Here is a 19,985-nt window from a genome sequence, read left to right on the forward strand (position 1 = left end):
CAGGATCACAAAAAAAAGTGAGCCACTGAAAAATTGAGAAAATGGCTCATAGTACCCCAAGGTAGGGAATAAATTGCAGAGGATAACTAGTAGCGTGAGGCACAAACAGCATAATAAATTGTCTGAGGTTTTTGAGCTACTCGTTTTGCAGACCAAAATCAAACTTTGAGAATGTGCGTACACTTGGCAGGCCATTAAAATAATGATTTCATGTTCTGAAAACAGAGGCCTTGTGTCAATTCTGATATCTCTCACAAAGAGACAACACTCTTTGGGAGGGATTACCTCAGTACCATTGTGCTATCGCTTCATCTGAGTACATACAATGATACATTATGGGTGGCAGGTAGCCTAGCAGTTAGAGCGTTTGGCCCGTAACCGAAAGGTCCCTAGTTTAAATCCTCAAGGTGAAAAACCTGTTGAGCAAGGTACTTAACCCTAATTGCTCCAGGGTCAGCATTGATCATTTCAGACCCTGGCCATGACCCCACTCTCTGAGGGTATCACAGTGGGAGTTGGGATATGCAAAACACACATTCCTAATACATACTTGTACATGTGTAAAATTTGACATGACCCACCTAATTATTATTGTATATGGGTTATAGAGAGACTGAGTAAAAAAAAACTCACATCTTATGTGAATGTATCTTTAAATACATACGGTAGGATGAATCTCTGAACTCCATCCATCCCTTAAATAAAGAAATATGCCTAAAAAATTAATTGGTATTGCATTGCAAATATTCCTAATTTTCAGCATTAATGATTAATGATCCACACATTTAATAATTTAATCAAAATATTTTGCACTTCCTATTAATATTCAATATGCCAAATACTTCAGACATTTCAGAAGCTGTGTCCACACACTGTTTCTTGTAGATAATGGCTGTTGCTCCCAATATAATTATCTCCATACTTTGCATACAGTACAAAGACTTTGCTCTGAACATTTGCTTCATTGAATGAATATTTCATAATGGAACAAATGCGAGAGTTTTGGGGAGCTTGTTGTACCCACCTAGGGGTAAAGGGTGTACAAGGCTTGAGATATTTCCATATTTTGGTATTACTTTTTTAAATCAAGGTATCATCTATCAAGGTTGACAATATGATAGATGACAATTACATATTTTTGTGTCAAAGGTAACCTAGGTCATGTGATATACAGTAGTGTATTCTAAGATTTACCTTGCTTTCATCAGATGGTGAAATTCGTTTTTAAATGGGGCATGCAAGATCCAGTATTAGATTCACATTGGTAGTGCGACAGGACAGACATAAAGGACATACAGGACAGACATAAAGGACATACAGGACAGACATAAAGGACATACAGGACAGACATAAAGGACATACAGGACAGACATAAAGGACATACAGGACAGACATAAAGGACATACAGGACAGACATAAAGGACATACAGGACAGACATAAAGGACATACAGGACAGACAAATAGGACATAAAACCTTTAGGGATAAAAACATAATTACTACTGAAGAACAAGCCCCTGATTCATCGATACAAAATGTTCACTATTGTTACCATTGCAGTTAGCCATTCCTTGATATACATTTAAATGACTAGTATTATTAGATTAGACTAGATTAGAAAGAAGGACAGGGATTGGCTAAATCAAGTCTGACCTGAGAGAAGGTGGAAAAGAAGAACAAGAAATTTCCCAGGTATTACTGCTATAATTGCTCATGGCAGAGGCTATTATCCAGAAGGTACTGTTTAACTGTAATTGAGGCTCTGTCAGCAATATCATTTTGAAAAAAAATTCAACAAAGGTCTTTAAAATGAAACCATTTATCGCCAGCTTGTCCCTGATAGTGGAATTTATCTTGTGATGAAATATAAATGAAGTCTCATGCTGGAGTAAACAAGACCCTAAAGATAACCAATTTAACAGGAAATTAAAACGATCCAGATTGCAGGATAAGAAAAATAACCATATGGAGGACTGTACAGAGGTGCCAATTGGAAGATGTGGTATCCATGCTGTACAGTATGTAGTAAAATGGTATATTATGACTCTCATGTGTAGCTTGAAATGCCCAACTTGAACCATATAGTAGCAGTCTACACATTTACTCTGCAACTTTGTCCCTAATATAATTTGAGCAGAGATACACCATAACGTTGCAGATGATCAACAGTAATAATATTGATATCAAAGAGCGTCCACCATTAGTTCAGTGTAAATCTAACTAGCCTGTTGAAAACACACTGCCTATCTGACACAAGAGGATTGAAACATATTGAAAAGCTTTATTGTGGAAGCATTTGATATGCTGTTTACTTATACATAACATAACATAACAGCAACGGTAACGGGATGGATGGTTGGGGTCATGTGCTTGGTCAAATAAATAATGTAATCACATCAATAATGTACACTCAGTCTGTTATCATCATTATACAATTTAAATGAGGGTTAAAGCTGACTGGTTTACTTGTGTGAGAGCAGCGAAGCATTACAAATATAATAGTAGCACATTTTCACCAGTAAAATATTTAATATGGAATATTCTAGAATTCACTTATATTCTAAAATGATTATCTCATTAGGCAAATGTGCTGTATTCCCCATTCTATCCAACAGCCCAGTGGTTCCCGAACTTTGGGGCATACCCCCAGAGGGGTCGGCAGGGGGTGCTCGGGGTCCCACGTTTATATATATATATATATATATTTAAGGAACTCAGTCCGGCTATAAAATTACTATAATAGTAATAGTAGAATGCACAAGGTGCAATTTTGAAATTGGGCCGTGCATTATCAGTTCCTCTTGTCATCTAAGTCATTGCATACCTTAAAGAGCTATTTACAACTTGTCAGAAATGTCCAGATCAACTAGCCAGTGTCAGCTAATGTTTTTTATTTATGTTTTTTACCCCATAGATATTACTGTACATTTTTTGTCACTCAAATATCATATGAATACACATTAGACATGGCAAAATGTATAGAATTGCAAGAAATACGCTTTGAACCTGAAAAATTCTCTCCACCAACAAGAAGGGTGTGAACCGTTTGTATCATGAACAGTGCTTGTGCCCATAGAAATAGACATGGCACGTGCGAGCGCATGCAGTGGGGGCGCAGGATGTTCCCCAATGCTGGAAGGAGGACCCTGAGTGAAAAAGTTTGGGAACCCCTGCAACAGCCGGTTTCGACAGCATAGTCATAATCAGGGGATATAACGACATACATATCAAAGTCATCAGCCTTGTAGTCCCATACAAGATGATTTTATACACTATAATGCTGTGCTGGCTGGCAGCTAACTTTACTGTCTTTTAGATCCCCTTGAACTTAATAGATAAGTCAAGATAGGCTAGAATAGGCCTACCTGTGCTTTGTCGAGGATTAGCCTGATAAATTGCAGACCCTGCTGAATCTTGTATGCCACTGCAATAAGGTTGTGGCAATTCACAAATACATTGGTTTGAAAATATATCTACACTAGCCTTGTTACCAATGACTCTATAAAGAGATTAATGTAGAATAGATTTCAGAACATTTTAGCAGACACTTATCCAGAGAGGCTTACAGGAGCAACTAGGGTTAAGTGCCTTGCTCAAGGGCACATCAACAGATTTTTTCACCTAGTTGGCTCTGGGATTCAAAGAAGCAACCTTTCGGTTACTGGCCTAACACTCTTAATGACTAGGCTACCTGCCGCCCCAGTCACTTGTAAATTACTGCATAAAGAAATGGTAGTGTTCAAAGTAAAAATATGCTACTACAATAAAACAAAATAGTATGATGTCACATTTCAATTTGAGAGGAGAAGGGGTACAATCAGGAAGCTAATGGTGTGTGTATACAGTAATGTCATTTTCTCCACCCTTCCAATAAAATGTTGAGTGAAATCCATGTCCAGCACAATTAATTTAACATTTGATGGTGTCTGGCTACAATGTAATATTCCACTGTCTAACAAACATTTCACCGTGTGTGTTAGACAACATTATCACTCTACCCCTACAGTTATTGCCATCTTCCAAGCTCCATTTAACCCAACGACTTTTCTACAGTGGGTCTGGGATGGTCCATATTTAGAATAGGGGACCGCTAGTTTTTGTCGTGAAGACCATTGCCATAAATCGAACATGAATGGAATAAAATACCGATTCTATTACATTATGTTCATTGCCTTTTGCAGTGTCGGCGAAAGAGAATAAGTCCTATGCGCTGTGCTATTCAGCTAACGTTAACATTTATTTCCCTCCGCTGCAAACATCCCTCTCAGAATTATAGTTTAACCTGCAGAATTTTAAGCAAAATGGCGACACTGTAATGGATGGAGGACGAAAAACGTACAGTGTCAAGTGTAATGACAAACTTGCTAATTGTTATTGTTTCCTGCATTGGGAAGGTAGGTCTCATGCTTCGATACACGCGTCTATAGACAATATATTATGATTTGGGGTATCTGATGTTGACATGTTTAGAGGTTCGTGGTAGCCCTGGTTTTATTGAGCACGGAATACAGCGGACACACTGGCACCATACTGGCATAGAGATGAGATAACGCAAGACGTTGGCTCGACATGCATAATGGTCAGTATGGACTGATGGACTTGACTTCCATTCACCAATTTGTGCACTGTCAAGTTACCCGATACTCACTAAGCACTCCATTGTCCTGTATGTTGTAGTTAAGCACCGTTCCAAAAGTTCTTAGCTTTCAGCTACTCAATAGACGCTTTGTTGTTTCTTTAGCTACGCAATGGGGCTGTAGCCTACCTGTACCCAATAACTTAACACAGAGGGCTATACCTTTTAATTAAAGGGGGTGTTGTCAAACTCCAGACAGAGCTATACGTGTCACATCTGCAGCCAGTCTGATATTTTAGTCATTTGACACTTCAAGTATTCAAACAAGCATGGAGCAATGCATTCCTCAACTAATTAGGTCAGATTTGTAGCCACTACCCTAGGCTACCTCCTCAACTTTTTAGAAGACTTACACACATCATGCACTTGACCTATTTGAAACTTAGACTGATTGTTTCAAAGTATTAAATACTATTATAATCGATTCCCACATTTTTTTGGGGGGGTTCTGCTGTCATGGAATGCCTTTCCCATACTAAAGATAGACTCAAGTGCTATTTGCATGTATAAATATCACTTTGCTCCACTGTGTCCATTCCATTCAAACATGAAAACAATATGTGAAATGCATTATATGGGTATCATGTCTCTGCATGCCCTAATGTTAACTGTAAACCATTGTTCTAGAAACAGATTCCTGCAGTAGCCTACTTTAAAGGCAATGGGATCTTTGCACTTTGAAGGTAATCTGCTGCAACAACTGCTAATTAAGTATGCCCATATTAATAGAACATTAATAACACCTTTCAGTTATGGGAGTCACTCACCCCAGTTACACTGTACCTGGAATTCATGCAAATTCCGAAGCATTTATAACATATTATAATAATCTATGATTATGACCTACCTCAAATAATATTGACTTTATGTGAAAGTTGATCTACAGTTGAAGTCAGAAGTTTACAAACACTTAGGTGGGAGTCATTAAAACTTGTTTTTCAACCACTCTACAAATTTCTTGTTAACAATCTATAGTTTTGGCAAGTCAGTTAGTGTATGACACAAGTCATTTTTTCCAACAATTGTTTACAGACAGATTATTTCACTTATAATTCACTGTATCACAATTCCAGTGAAGTTTACATATGCTAAATTGACTGTGCCTTTAAACAGCTTGGAAAATTCCAGAAAATTATGTCATGGCTTTAGAAGCTTCTGATAGGCTAATTGACATAATTTGAGTCAATTGGAGGTGTACCTGTGGATATATTTCAAGGCCTACCTTCAAACTCAGTGTCTCTTTGCTTGACATCATGGGAAAATCAAAAGAAATCAGACAAGACCTCATAAAAAAATGGTAGACCTCCACAAGTCTTATTCATCCTTGGGAGCAATTTCCAAACGCCTGAAGGTACCACGTTCATCTGTACAAACAATAGTATGCAAGTATAAACACCATGGGACCACGCGGCCGCCATACCGCTCAGGAAGGAGACGCATTCTGTCTCCTAGAGATTAATGTACTTTGGAGTGAAAAGTGCAAATCAATCCCAGAACAACAGCATAGGACCTTGTGAAGATGCTGGAGGAAACAGGTACAAAAGTATCTATGTCCACAGTAAAATGAGTCCTATATCGACATAACCTAAAAGGCCGCTCAGCAAGGAAGAAGCCACTGCTCCAAAACCGCAATTAAAAAGCCAGACTACGTTTTGCAACTGCACATGGGGACAAAGATGGTACTTTTTGGAGAAATGTCCTCTGGTCTGATGAAACAAAAATAGAACTGTTTGGCAATAATGACCATCGTTATGTTTGGAGGAGAAAGGGGAGGCTTGCAAGCTGAAGAACACCATCCCAACCGTGAAGCACGGGGGTGGCAGCATCATGTTGTGCGGGTGCTTTGCTGCAGGAGGGACTGGTGTACTTCACAAAATAGATGGCATCATGAGAAGGAAGGAAAATTATGTGGATATATTGAAGAAACATCTCAGACATCAGTCAGGAAGTTAAAGCTTGGTCACAAATGGGTCTTCCAAATGGACAATGACCCCAAGCATACTTCCAAAGTTGTGACAAAATGACAGCAAAGTCAAGGTATTGGAGTGGCCATCACAAAGCCTTGACCTCATCCCATAGAAAATTTGTGGGCAGAACTAAAAACGCGTGTGCAAGCAAGGAGGCCTACAAACCTGACTCCATTACTCCATCTCTGTCAGGAGGAATGGGCCAAAATACACCCAACTTATTGTTGGAAGCTTGTGGAAGGATACCCAAAACGTTTGACCCAAGTTAAATAATTTAAAGGCAATGCTACCAAATACTAATGTAGTGTATGTAAACTTCAGACCCACTGGGAATGTGATGAAAGAAATAGAAGTTTAAATAAATCATTCTCTCTACTATTATTCTGACATTTCACATTCTTAAAATAAAGTGGTGATCCTAACTGACCTAAAACAGAGACCTTTTACTAGGATTAAATGTCAGGAATTGTGAAAAACAGAGTTGTAATGTATTTGGCTAAGGTGTATGTTAACTTCTGACTTCAACTGTACACTCTGGCGTCACGCACACGCAAGCACACACACACACACACACACACACACACACACACACACACACACACACACACACACACACACACACACACACACACACACACACACACACACACACACACACACACACACACAGTAAATTCCTCCTTGTAAACCGATTTCCCAGTTTGACTTAATAAATGAGATGGACTAGGCAAGTTATCCTCATTGATTATATGTAACTTGACAAGGTCAAATGTAAGACGCCAGAATACGCAGAATGCACGGCATAGCAAAACATGTGTACAGAGTTGCATCCCAAATGGCACCCTATTCCCTACATAGTGCACTACTCTTGGCCAGGCCCCATAGGCCGCTCTGGTCAAAGGTAGTGCACTATGTAGGGAATAGGGTGCCATTTGGAACACAACTTGAGTCTGCTGTCTTGACGCGCTCATACTGCTATAAATGAAGACGCCAGGGACTACTGTAACGGGAGTACACTGCCCTGAATTATCAACTCAGATGAGCAGCTGCAGTGAGAGATGAGATATTTTAGTAATCCTTAGGAAGGATATAGTACCAAGGACCACATATCTTTTAGTAGCAAAAGGAAATAAGGGTAGAATGATTGGATGATGTGGCATACATTGACAATATCCTCTTAGTATAAACCATTGAATCTATAGGAAATGTCCTATTGCAGCTACTTCAGTAGCCAACACTGCCATTGTACCATTGCCATTGAAGGGAACATTTGTGTATCACTTTTAAAACTCGAAGTTTTGATACTGTATGCTACGCTATATTAATGTGTGGATACATAAAGACCATTTTTATTTCTTTATTACAGGTGGGTTTTCAGAAGACCGTAGAGTGGAACCAATGGTTTGGAACAGATTGGTAAGGAATGACTGCTTTGGAATCATCTATTAGTAAACCACAAGCATTAGTAACATGTCTACAATTGTATTTTGTTTTGAACCATATTAACCATAACCTTTTACTGTAGTGTGCTAAATCAGGGTTTTGGTAGTCTTAAACAAATCTCATTTGAAACCAAAGTATACACTTCACACACATGGTTATGGGCTTAAGAAAAATACACCTGTACCATGTCAGATATGTCAGCTATAGAGTTGAAATGTATTCAATTTTGAGTTTTCTTCCCAATATTACACTTTATGACTGAAATATAACAAAACCATTTGACAAAGAAACACAATATTTTAAGCTGTTTAAAAAAATATATGTTTATTAATTATGAAATTATAAAAATATTAACAACATTCCACCCATGAGGCCGCTAGTCATTTGACTGCAGGAAAGGGCTACTTATATTTGTATACCTCAATGAATGCATATTAAATTCCAAATTTAAGAAGATGTCATGCATGACTGATCATTTTTTTCAGGTTATATTGAAGGAAAGGAATCTTAACGCACAATAATGTGACTGTATGTTGTTCAGGTGTGATGATTGTGAGACGCAGTTGTGTTTCTCCATACATACTGCCATAACACCTGAAACTGTAGCTCAGAGCTGTGAACTGCTCTGATACTATAGCTAGGTGTGATTAGATTAAGCAGAGTCAAATTAAATCTCAGATGTCACTTCCGTCGCTGCATCCAAAATTGCAAACTATTCCCTACAGTATATAGTGCACTAATTTTGACCAAGAGCCACAGGAAATAGGGTACCATTTGGGATGCACACCATTTGTCACTGCCATCTCCAACACTACACTACACTACAACATGCTTGGCAGGTCATAGGCAGTGTTAAGTCTATTTCCTGTTACTCTGATTATACCTCCAGTCATACACATAGACCAAGAAGAGATTGACGCAAAACAATATGACTGTGATTTTAAGTGTTGTTATGTGATCTAGTAATATTGTAATATTGAAATTAATATTCTATTTTCTTGAATGACATACATTCATGGTACGTTTGATCTATATCCCAGGTAACAGGGGATGTCCTCAGGACAATCACAACATTCACTGTTGGTCCCTTACTGGGACTATATAGTGCATCATGTGTAGAGAGAGGGTTCTAGCCCCTTGCAGGTCTCCTGGGGTTTTGACCCCTAAGCTCACTGGGCACTCCAGTAACACAGGCTTGTTGAAGTATCTCTACAGTGTCAGCCAATCTGTCTGTTCTCCTCAAACATGTCTGTCAGGTTACAGAGGGTTCCCACCACTAAGGGGCACAATATGATCACTAATGTCTTAATTAACCCCCCCCCATTCAGACGAGTTGAGTTACAGGTCTAGATGAACAATGGCACATAACAATAGGCAATCATAACAGTGATTAATTACTATTTTTGATTTGTCATTGCAGTCTATAATTTTTAGAGAAGTATTTGTAGAGTCTGACAACAGTGAAGGTCGACAATCACAAAAAAGCAATATTTCAGAGGAAAAAAGGATTGAAACATTTTCATTGTTTTCCATACTAAATTAAACTACATTTCTAAGATGCTAACTCTATACAAGATTTACTTATGACTGAATAGATACGTCTACACCAAGTCTACAGTATGTTGAATGCACATATAAATACAGGTACGTTTAGTGATATTTAAAAGAAATAGAAAGTATTTGTATTTCCATTCTGTAGCTCTGTAGTAATAATATAATCTTCATAATGTGACCACATAATGTCATCCAAATTAACCACATGCTAGACCACAGACAAGAAGGCCTAATCAGAAAAGACAAGATTCCAGGATCAATACAACCAAGGCCGGAAGAATGTTCTATTGATGTGGAAGCTATTCACTCATTGAGCGCCAATTAACCAAAAATGTAAGCCCTGTGTTTGTATTGATTGAGAGGGTAACAGCAGAAGTTTGCCACTAAATTAGTAACAAGGCAGCTGGACCTTTCTGTGATATCTATCAAGGTTGTGGCCATCCTAATTAAATTTCCCATTTATTCTCAGAGTTGGATGTGACATTTTTGAGATTTGAGCATAGGGCTACACAGGCTAGACTTGGTGCTCCGGTACCGCTTGCCGTGTGGTAGCAAAGCGAACAGTCTATGACTAGGGTGGTTGGAGTCTTTGATCATTTTTAGGGCCTTCCTCTGACACTGCCTGGTGTAGAGGTCCTGGATGGCAGGAAGCTTGGCCCCAGTGATGTACTGGGCCGTTCACACTACCCTCTGTAGTGCCTTGCGGTCGGAGGCTGAGCAGTTGCCATACCAGGCAGTGATGCAACCACTCAGGATGCTCTCGATGGTGCAGCTGTAGAACCTTTTGAGAATCTGAGGACCCATGCCAAATCTTTTCAGTCTCCTGACGGGGAATAGGTTTTGTCGTGCCCTCTTCACGACTGTCTTGGTGTGCTTGGACATGTTCGTTTGTTGGTGATGTGGACACCAAGGAACTTGAAACTCTCAACCTGCTTCACTGTAGCCCCGTTGATGAGAATGGGGGCGTGCTCGGTCCTCTTTTTCCTGTAGTCCACAATCATCTCCTTTGTCTGGATCACGTTGATGGAGAGGTTGTTGTCCTGGCACCACATGGCCAGGTCTCTAACCTCCTTCCTAAAGGCTGTCTCGTCGTTGTCGGTGATCAGCCCTACCACTGTTGTATCATTGGAAAACTTAATGATGGTGTTTGAGTCGTGCCTGGCCGTGCAGTCATGAGTGAACAGGGAGTACATGAGGGGACTGTGCACGCACCCCAGAGGGGCCCCTGTGTTGAGGATAATCGTGGCGGATGTGTTGTTACCTACCCTTACCACCTGGGAGTGGCCCGTCAGGAAGTTCAGGATCCAGTTGCAGAGGGAGGTGTTTAGTCCCAGCTTATTGATGAGCTTTTCGGGCACTATGGTGTTGAACGCTGAGCTGTAGTCAATGAAAAGCATTCTCACATAGGTGTTCCTTTTGTCCAGGTGGGAAAGGGCAGTGTGGAGTGCAATAGAGATTGTACCATCTGTGGATCTGTTGGGGTGGTATGCAAATTGGAGTAGGTCTAGGGTTTCTGTGATAATGGTGTTGTTGTGAGCCATGTCCAGCCTTTCAAAGCACTTCATGGCTACAGACGTGAGTGCTACGGGTTGGTAGTCATTTAGGCAGGTTGCCTTAGTGTTTTTGGGCACAGGGCACAGGCTATGGTGGCTCCTTGAAAACGGCAGCTCTAGCCTTTAGCTCAGTGAGGATGTTGCCTGTAATCCATGACTTCTGGTTGGGGTATGTACGTACGGTCACTGTGGGGACGATGTCATCAATGCACTTATTGATGAAGCCAATGACTGATGTGGTGTACTCCTCAATGCCATTGGAGGAATCCCAGAACATATTCCAGTCTGTGCTAGCAAAACAGTCCTGTAGCTTAGCGTCTGTTTCATCTGACCACTTTTTAATTGATCTAGTCACTGGTGCTCCCTGTTTTCTGAGCATACCGTTATACTTATGGTTAGTTGTTACATAGTGATGAACCTTCCTTTCTCTCCTCTCAACCATCTCAGGGAGACAAATCCTCATCTAATCAGCTCCTTCTAGACACATTCCTGCCAGCTTGATTTATAAATGACCTTCAAAAGGATAGATCAGGGACATTTTTTCATATTATATTTTTGAAGGATTTGTATGCCATTTTTAGGGCAGTGCAAATGCTCCCTCAAACTAAGTCCTGTTCTGATTTGAGTATGATTCACTTCTTAAGAGGGGTAAGATCGCTGCATGGTCAGCTGTTCATACTAATGCCGCTGTACTAAACTGCTGGGAATCTCATTATTCTGACTGCAGAGGTTATATTACAAATCTTTAAAAAATTGCATTGAAGGACTGCTACCTGGTAAATTACAGTATCCTACTCAGACATTTGGAATACGTGTTTGATATTATGAAGATAGGAGTAAAACAATATATTTTTATCATTGGTACAGTTATTCTTCTAATCACATCAATGTTTATTGTTCACGTACACAGATTAGCAGATGTAATCGCAGATGCAACAAAATGCTTGTTTCTAGCTCCAACAGTGCAGTAATAACTAGCAAAAAAAACAATACTCACATAATCTAAAAATAACAAAATTGAGAAATATCAGAATGAGCAATGTCAGAGTCCGGTATATAAATAAATATATATAGTGGTGTGTATAGACAGTATGAACAGTATGAATAGATAAGGTGTGTACAGCAGTAGTTATATAGGATGAGCCATGACTAGAATACAGTATATCCATATAAAGTGTCTCATATATAACATCATGAAGTACACAGAATCTTGCCTTTCATAGTTCAGTCTTCTAGTGTTGTGTTGTGTGTTGAGTTTCTGCCTGTGAAGTGTCCAGTCCACCTGTGTGTACAGGACAGGAAGGCTTCAGCAGGGCCATCTGTTGGTTACTGTTGGTACTGGAAGAGGTCCAGTTATACACATGATCAGGTTACAGCAATATACCTCTCATGATACAAATCTGACAAGTACTCCCATGTGACTATGACAATCATAGATTAATGTTAGCTCAAACCAGTACTCAGTTATCTGATAGATAACTTGTAGGGGTAATTGAGGATTTGGTCAATCTCTACTTTATTACTCATATCTTGCTCTATTGATGTAAAGATATAAAAATATATATTTAAACAGAAAGCGATTAAGGGAGTGTGTCTTACAGATACACATGTTCAGCTGGTTGAGAGTAAGGATTGATAGTCTTAAACTGAATTGTTAGAGATTCAAATATTTTGAACGAGCTATAAGTTATAGTTTCAGACTCTCACTCTGCATGTTTGACTGATTGATAGTGACTAATAGTATTTAACTGTAATAAACTGAATCGTTAGAGATTAAAATATTTTTAGGGCTTCCAAATCAGGTTTTCAATGTGAGTAAATCTGATGAAAGCACTGCCTGGCGAACATTTGACTGAGAGTCTTTGAAGAGTCAACTTGAAATGAATCCCACAGCATCGGAAAGTTGGTGAGAAGAAAAGAACAAACTAACAAATTCAATAAAAGGAATGAAAGATTAAATCATCCTTCACGAAAACAGTATTCTGTGGATATTTTTTCTGAACGCTCACAAACTGATGCAATCACGCTTGCAGCAGCATAATAGATGAAGTTATATCATGTTATAGTCATATCATGCATTAGCAATAGATGCCATAAGCTCTGTCTATAATTCATGAATCTATATTTAAAATCACAGATAGCAGGTGGAAGAAGACTACTTCCAATGGTATTTAGTACAGTTCTAATGTTGCTACATCCTTACAATAAAATAAAATATCTCAGAACAATGGGGGGGGGGGGGTCAGTCAGTCGTCAAAAAAGGGACATTTGTGAACCTCTTTGATTTTTCTGATTTCTTTTGATCTGGAAATGAGAGGGAGGTTTTTAAAATCTCCTTAAACTCCCCCAGGCCTGACCAGCCTCCCATAGGGTTAATGACCGGGGCCTAGTCTCTGTTGATTAATACACATACTCATAGGATGGACGTGGGGTGTGTGTGTGTGTAGAGAGTGTGTGTGTGTGTGTGTGTGTCAAACCCTCGCCTGTGATCAGTGGCTAAGGGTTAGACGGTAGACGCCAGCCCACCCCACCTCTCCACGGTGTACCTCCATTGATAAGATGATATTAATTGGTATGAATAGAGAGGGCTTTCTCCTCCTACTCCACCTCTCCTTGTATACGTTTACCATTATACTCATTAGATTCCCCAGTGCGGTGCCTCCCAGCCAGCTTCCCTTGTCCTCCACATCCCCCTGGGGTCTCCTGGGAGGCAATTTGCATCTCTCCATGGAGCCTCTCTGGGGTTATTGAGGAAATATTAGCCTCTTTTCTTCCCCGGCCGACCCTTTGATTTATTTGGAGGCTGGGCTGGTAGAGTGGCAGGCCCATGTTAATGACTGGTCCTGCTGCAGAACCCCTGGTGCAAGCCACTCTTTGATCCACGCTGGAAAGGTGCAATTGACAAGCACCACTGAATAATCATGTTATGTGTGTGTGTGTGTGTGTGTGTGTGTGTGTGTGTGTGTGTGTGTGTGTGTGTGTGTGTGTGTGTGTGTGTGTGTGTGTGTGTGTGTGTGTGTGTGGGGAAGAGGTCTGTGTGTATATCTCAATGTATATGTGTCTGTACTGTATGCACAGCTTAGATAGGTGGACCTTGAGAAATGACAAGAGGGAATCCCATTGCTGTCAGGGTCAGTGCGTTCAAGTTGCTCAGTGTCTCTGATCACCCAGAGTGCATTGTGAGTTAGATTATAAAGGTTAATAAATACAATTATGTTTGATTGGAAAGGTTTGTGTTTACTTACTGGTATCCCTAGCTATATCTATGTGTTTTTTATTATTTTATTTTTTGCTTGGAAGGGGAAAGTTATTTTCCTTCCTTCGAACCAGGAACAGTTCATGGGCAGTTGTTATTATTATTGTTAGTCTTTGCAGATAATTTACTTCTTGTTTATGGGCCTAGGACTAAGGATCACATCCCCACTTCTGGCCAGCCATATAGTTCAGCTCAGCTGCCACACAGTAGGTGTAGCAATCTAACAACACTCTTACGGCCTGCTAGATTACACGTTCTTTACCTGGAGAATACACTAATTGCCGAAAGTATTTTAAAACGGAATAATATTATCGGAGAACACACAGATTTAAAAGTACTTTAAATGGGGGACAATGCTCTGTTCTACTGATGATGAATAATGCTGAATCAATTGAGTTTGGGTTGCTTTGTACTGTAGCTAGCTAGTGAGAGGTCCTTGTTATACCCCCTTCTGCCTGATCCATCCTTGCCATGTACTCTGTACGACTGACGGAGCCAGATATTCATGTTATGTTTTTAAAGAAAGGTAATGAGAGGTTTTTCATCCTGATATGTGCGATGCTTGACATTCCTCCAGATGTAAGCGTGCTGATGCCTGCTCATTCGGCAGAGAGAGGAGCCTGTCCTCCGTTTGGAGAGGAGTTTGACACTGACATCTCTTTCATGTGATTGGTCACGTGTGTGACTACAGAAAAGTGGCAGTGACAAAGTTTTATAGGGCTATATTTTATATAATTCCATCTCAACAAAAAGACAGGGTGCAATCTGAGCATGCCCGATCATGATCATAGCAATTGCTTGTATCATGCATATTGCCCTGAAGTATTTATATATGGTGAGCTCTCACATTTATTAAAAGCCAAAATCCATACAACTAATAAATAAATAAAATAAATAAATAAAAATAGCAAAGCTACCAATGCATTCTACATCTAGGCCTACATCACACATTCAAAACAGATGAGAAGATATGAATCAACAGCTCATGTCATGAAGGATGCAACAAACACAGTAGTACATGGAAATGTGCCATTTTCAACAGGCATGAACAGCACTGCACAGCATGCCAGAACCAGCCGAGTAGATGAGTGTGGCGGCGATATGCTTTAGTTAGAGTGTGTCCCAAATGGCAACTTATTCCCCATTTAGAGCCATAGGGCTCTGGTCAAAAGTACTGCACTACTGTATATAGGGAATACAGTGCCATTTGGGACTTAGCCAGCGACTGTGTTCTTCTCAGTATTTGTGTGTATCTAAACAGAACAGATATGATGTTCATGAACCATCTGTCTGCTATAGTATTCACAGTGACTGTGTCCCAAATGGCACCCTACTCCCTATATAGAACACTGCCTTTGACCAGAGCCCATAGGGAAAGTAGCTGCTCCTCTGTGGCCACTGGCCCTGGTCTCCTCCTCATTGTGAGAGAGAGAGAACTCACTAAAACGGTCACATGAATGCTTGAAAAAAACCTCAGACCTAAGATTTTTTTTCTTCTCCTTAAAAAGGAGAGAAGTTTAAAACTAACAAAGCCCAGGGAAATCCCCATCAGACATCCCTCCCTTAATCCATTTAATTTTGAAAGGTATTGTTTAAAGCTTCAAAGTTTATATAGTTTAATCCCCTCTCTAACACTACGGGCAGAAAATGAGGCCATGTCAGCAGTTTGAACAGATATAATCTACTCCACACAACAGAAAAGCCTTGTGCTAGACAAGGTTGCATAGGTTCCCTGTGAACTCAAACATTTGATGTTGCTACCTGCTATTGAACATGACTTCTGTCTTAACCCAACTGTCACTCGCTCCCTGTCCTCTTTTATCATTCCCAATGTTCTCTCTACACCTTTTTTTCATCAGTAATTCTTCCATCACAGCCATTTAATTTATTCTCTTTCTGTTTTTTAGAGAAAAGGGCATGAAAAGGTTTGGGGGTTTGGTGCGAGGTGTAGTTTTTTACATGCTCTTTAGTCTTAACTCTGTGAAAGGAAACTAGCCCACTTGGTTTTTACTGACAGGATGTATTATTCTTTTGTTTAGTGAAATTCAGGGCTTGCTTTCAGAGCATGTTTCTGGCTAGTTGAATTTGAGTCCACTCAACATTGCCACAACTTTACATCACTATTGCCTTCATGGTGTGTAATCAGCGTTTTTTTCCTCTCTGTTTTTGTTATTGTTCCATAGAATAGAAAGAAAGCTCAAGGCATGTTCTATTATTCTTACATTCTTCCGAACCTTTGTTTACTGAGTCCAAATATACACACTACAACCTATTTTAGAACATAGGCTATTAATATATCATTTTAATCTATAACAGTGTCTGTGTCCCAAATAGTTCCCTATTCCCTATATAGTACACTACTTTTGACCATAGCCCTGTCAGCCCTGGTCAAAAGTAGTGCACTTGTGACTAATGCATTTCTTCTCATTAGAACTGTTTAAGTCAAATACATGTCTTTTTACTCTAGCAGTGGATGACATTGTTTGGTTATCAAAGGCTTTGTGTAATTACATTACCATGATTCAGGCTGACAAGACTGAGTGCAGTGTGTCTGCTCAGGATACAGGCATACGTAATCACACCCCAAATCAGGATACAGGCATACATAATCACACCCCGAATCAGGATATAGGCTAGAGGTTGACCGATTAATCAGAATGGCCGATTAATTAGGGACAATTTCAAGTTTTCATAACAATCAGAAATCGGTATTTTTGGGCACCGATTTGACGATTAAAATAATATATATATATATTTTTTTACACCTTTATTTAACTAGGCAAGTCATTTAAGAACACATTCTTATTTTCATTGACGGCCTAGGAACGGTGGGTTAACTGCCTCGTTCAGGGGCAGAACGACAGATTTTTACCAACACAATAACGACCTGCCTCTCTCTCGTTGCACTCCACAAGGAGACTGCCTGTTACGCAAATGCAGTAAGCCAAGGTAAGTTGCTAGCTAGCATTAAACTTATCTTATAAAAAACAATCAATCATAATTATAAGTTAACTACACTTGGTTGATGATATTAATAGATATTATCTAGCATGTCCTGCGTTGCATATAATCTGACTGAGCATACAAGTATCTAAGTATCTGACTGAGCGTTGGTAGGCAGAAGCAGGTGCGTAAACATTCATTCAAACAGCACGTTCGTGCGTTTTGCCAGCAGCTCTTCGTTGTGCGTCAAGCATTGCGCTGTTTATGACTTCAAGCCTATCAACTCCTGAGATGAGGCTGGTGTAACTGAAGTGAAATGGCTAGCTAGTTAGCGCGCGCTAATAGCGTTTCAAATGTCACTCGCTCTGAGCCTTCTAGTAGTTGTTCCCCTTGCTCTGCATGGGTAACGCTGCTTCGATGGTGGCTGTTGTCGTTGTATTGCTGGTTCGAGCCCAGGGAGGAGCGAGGAGAGGGACGGAAGCTATACTGTTACACTGGCAAGACTAAAGTGCCTATAAGAACATCCAATCGTCAAAGGTTAATGAAATACAAATGGTATAGAGGGAAATAGTCCTATAATTCCTATAATAACTACAACCTAAAACGTATTACCTGGGAATATTGAAGACTCATGTTAAAAGGAACCACCAGCTTTCATATGTTCTCATGTACTGAGCAAGGAACTTAAACATTAGCTTTCTTACATGGCACATATTGCACTTTTACTTTCTTCTCCAACACTTTGTTTTTGCAGTTTTTAAACCAACTTGAACATGTTTCATTATTTACTTGAGGCTAAATTGATTTTATTGATGTATAAATTAAGTTAAAATAAGTGTTCATTCAGTATTGTTGTAATTGTCATTATTACAAATAAATAAAACTACAAATTGGCCGATTAATCAGTATCGCCTGTTTTGGTCCTCCAATAATCGGTATCGGCGTTGAAAAATCATAATCGGTCGACCTCTAATACAGGCATACATAATCACACCCCAAATCAGGATACAGACATAGATAATCATACCCCAAAATCCCTCTAGAGAGAGGGGATGTTATTATGATGTAGATTACCTTTTGTTGACAAGCTATCTGGATGATAAAAATGAACTTAATCAAGCCAAACGTCATGTCATGTACAAACGTCATGCAAGTCTGGAACCAACAGGGCCCTGCACAGCTTCTACCCTCAAGCCATAAGACTGATAAATAGCTACTTAAATAGTTAACCATACCTACCTGGACTATCTGCGTTGACCCCCCTTTGCACTAACTCTTTTGACTCATCACACTGCTGCTACTGCTTATTATCTATCCTGTTGCTTAGTCACTTTACCCCTACCTACAGTATATGTACAGATCTACCTCAATTGCCTCGTGCCCCTGCACATCGACTCTGTACTGGTACCCCGTGTATACAGTATAGTCAAGTTAGCGTTACTCATTGTGTTTTTATTCCTTGTGTTATTATCTTTCTATCATTTTCTGTTTTTCTCTCTGCATTGTTGGGAAGAGCCCGTAAGCAAGCATGTCACTGTTTGTCTATACCTGTTGTTTACCAAGCATGTGACACATAACATTTGATTTGATGTATGAAACTGTCCACTTTATTCTCTTTATTCTCTTTACAAGCACCATTGAATTTATTGTAAATTCATAATTGTGAGCTCTAAATTTACAGTAGTTGCTGAATAGCTGTGTTATTATTAATGTGTTATTATTACTGTGTTATTATGAGAGTTGTAGGCTACACTAATCTTTTTGGGCCTGTTTCTCTTGTGTCTCTGCATGGGTCTGTCTGGGTAAAGGTGCAGTCTGTGATATTAACTATCATTTGTTTAAGTATATAACTTGTTAATGCCTCAAAAGCTTACCCCATCGTAAGCAAAAATATCTGGTGTCGCTGGGTCTATGTGGTTATTGGTTAACTGTAGGCTTTAGACCACACTGCAGCATATGAACTGAACCAAGCCTTTCCTATTCACTGTGGCATTGAGGAGAACAGTGCTGTGCTCTCCTCTCATTGGGACTACTGAAGAGTCAGACTGAATCTCTGCCTGTTTATTTTGATCCGTGGGTTTTGATACTCACACTTGAGAGGCAGCTTCATAAATTCACTATGTGTCAAATAAATCAATAGTTCCCATTAGCTGAGGAAGTTGTGGAGCTGCTGCAGCACTTGAGGGGCAGCGCCGCCCCCCCTTGTTGTTTAGATGTGTGTTTTCTCTCCCACTGAAGGCAGAGGCAGAGACATACTACATGGGGATGGGTGGCTGTCTGTTGATCCATCCAGACAGCTCCAGTGGTTGAACTGGTCTGGTTGACTGGTCCTGGTTGGGAAGAGGGAATTCCTTTGGACACTAGTCCCAAACACAAAAGCCTTTAGCACTGATTCTCTACTGATGTTAAGACTGGCTAGCCTGGCACTCTTTGTTTTGTGATGTTTTCAGGCTGTTCACATGATATTTTAGCCATTTCCTGGACATTATGATAAATATGGTGATGAATGGAGCAACACAGATATTTTCGTTATTTTTCTAATTGTAACACAAAATTGCAATAAAAAAATGTAATAAATGTAATCTTTTTTTGCAGGTTTTGGTGAGGGTCAAGAGTAAGACGTTTAAAGTTTTA

The 19,985-nt window shown here is 39.7% G+C and overlaps 1 protein-coding gene across 3 annotated transcripts in view; it reads left to right on the forward strand.

Annotated features, from left to right (window-relative positions):
• Positions 1–4,285: 4,285 nt before the first annotated feature.
• The window catches only part of LOC109902744 (zinc finger protein 644), a 36,570-nt gene continuing 20,870 nt past the window's right edge, over positions 4,286–19,985 (forward strand). For 2 of the 3 annotated variants that reach the window (XR_002256927.2, XM_020499360.2), the window contains exons 1-2: positions 4,286–4,393; positions 7,969–8,018. The gene's annotated coding sequence lies outside the window, so the exon portion shown is untranslated. Of the gene's footprint in view, positions 4,394–4,456; positions 4,579–7,968; positions 8,019–19,985 lie in introns of those variants that run through there. The other variant, XM_020499361.2, reaches the window with a different exon arrangement.

Source organism: Oncorhynchus kisutch, linkage group LG13, assembly GCF_002021735.2.
Source record: "Oncorhynchus kisutch isolate 150728-3 linkage group LG13, Okis_V2, whole genome shotgun sequence".
Classification (NCBI taxonomy): domain Eukaryota; kingdom Metazoa; phylum Chordata; class Actinopteri; order Salmoniformes; family Salmonidae; genus Oncorhynchus; species Oncorhynchus kisutch.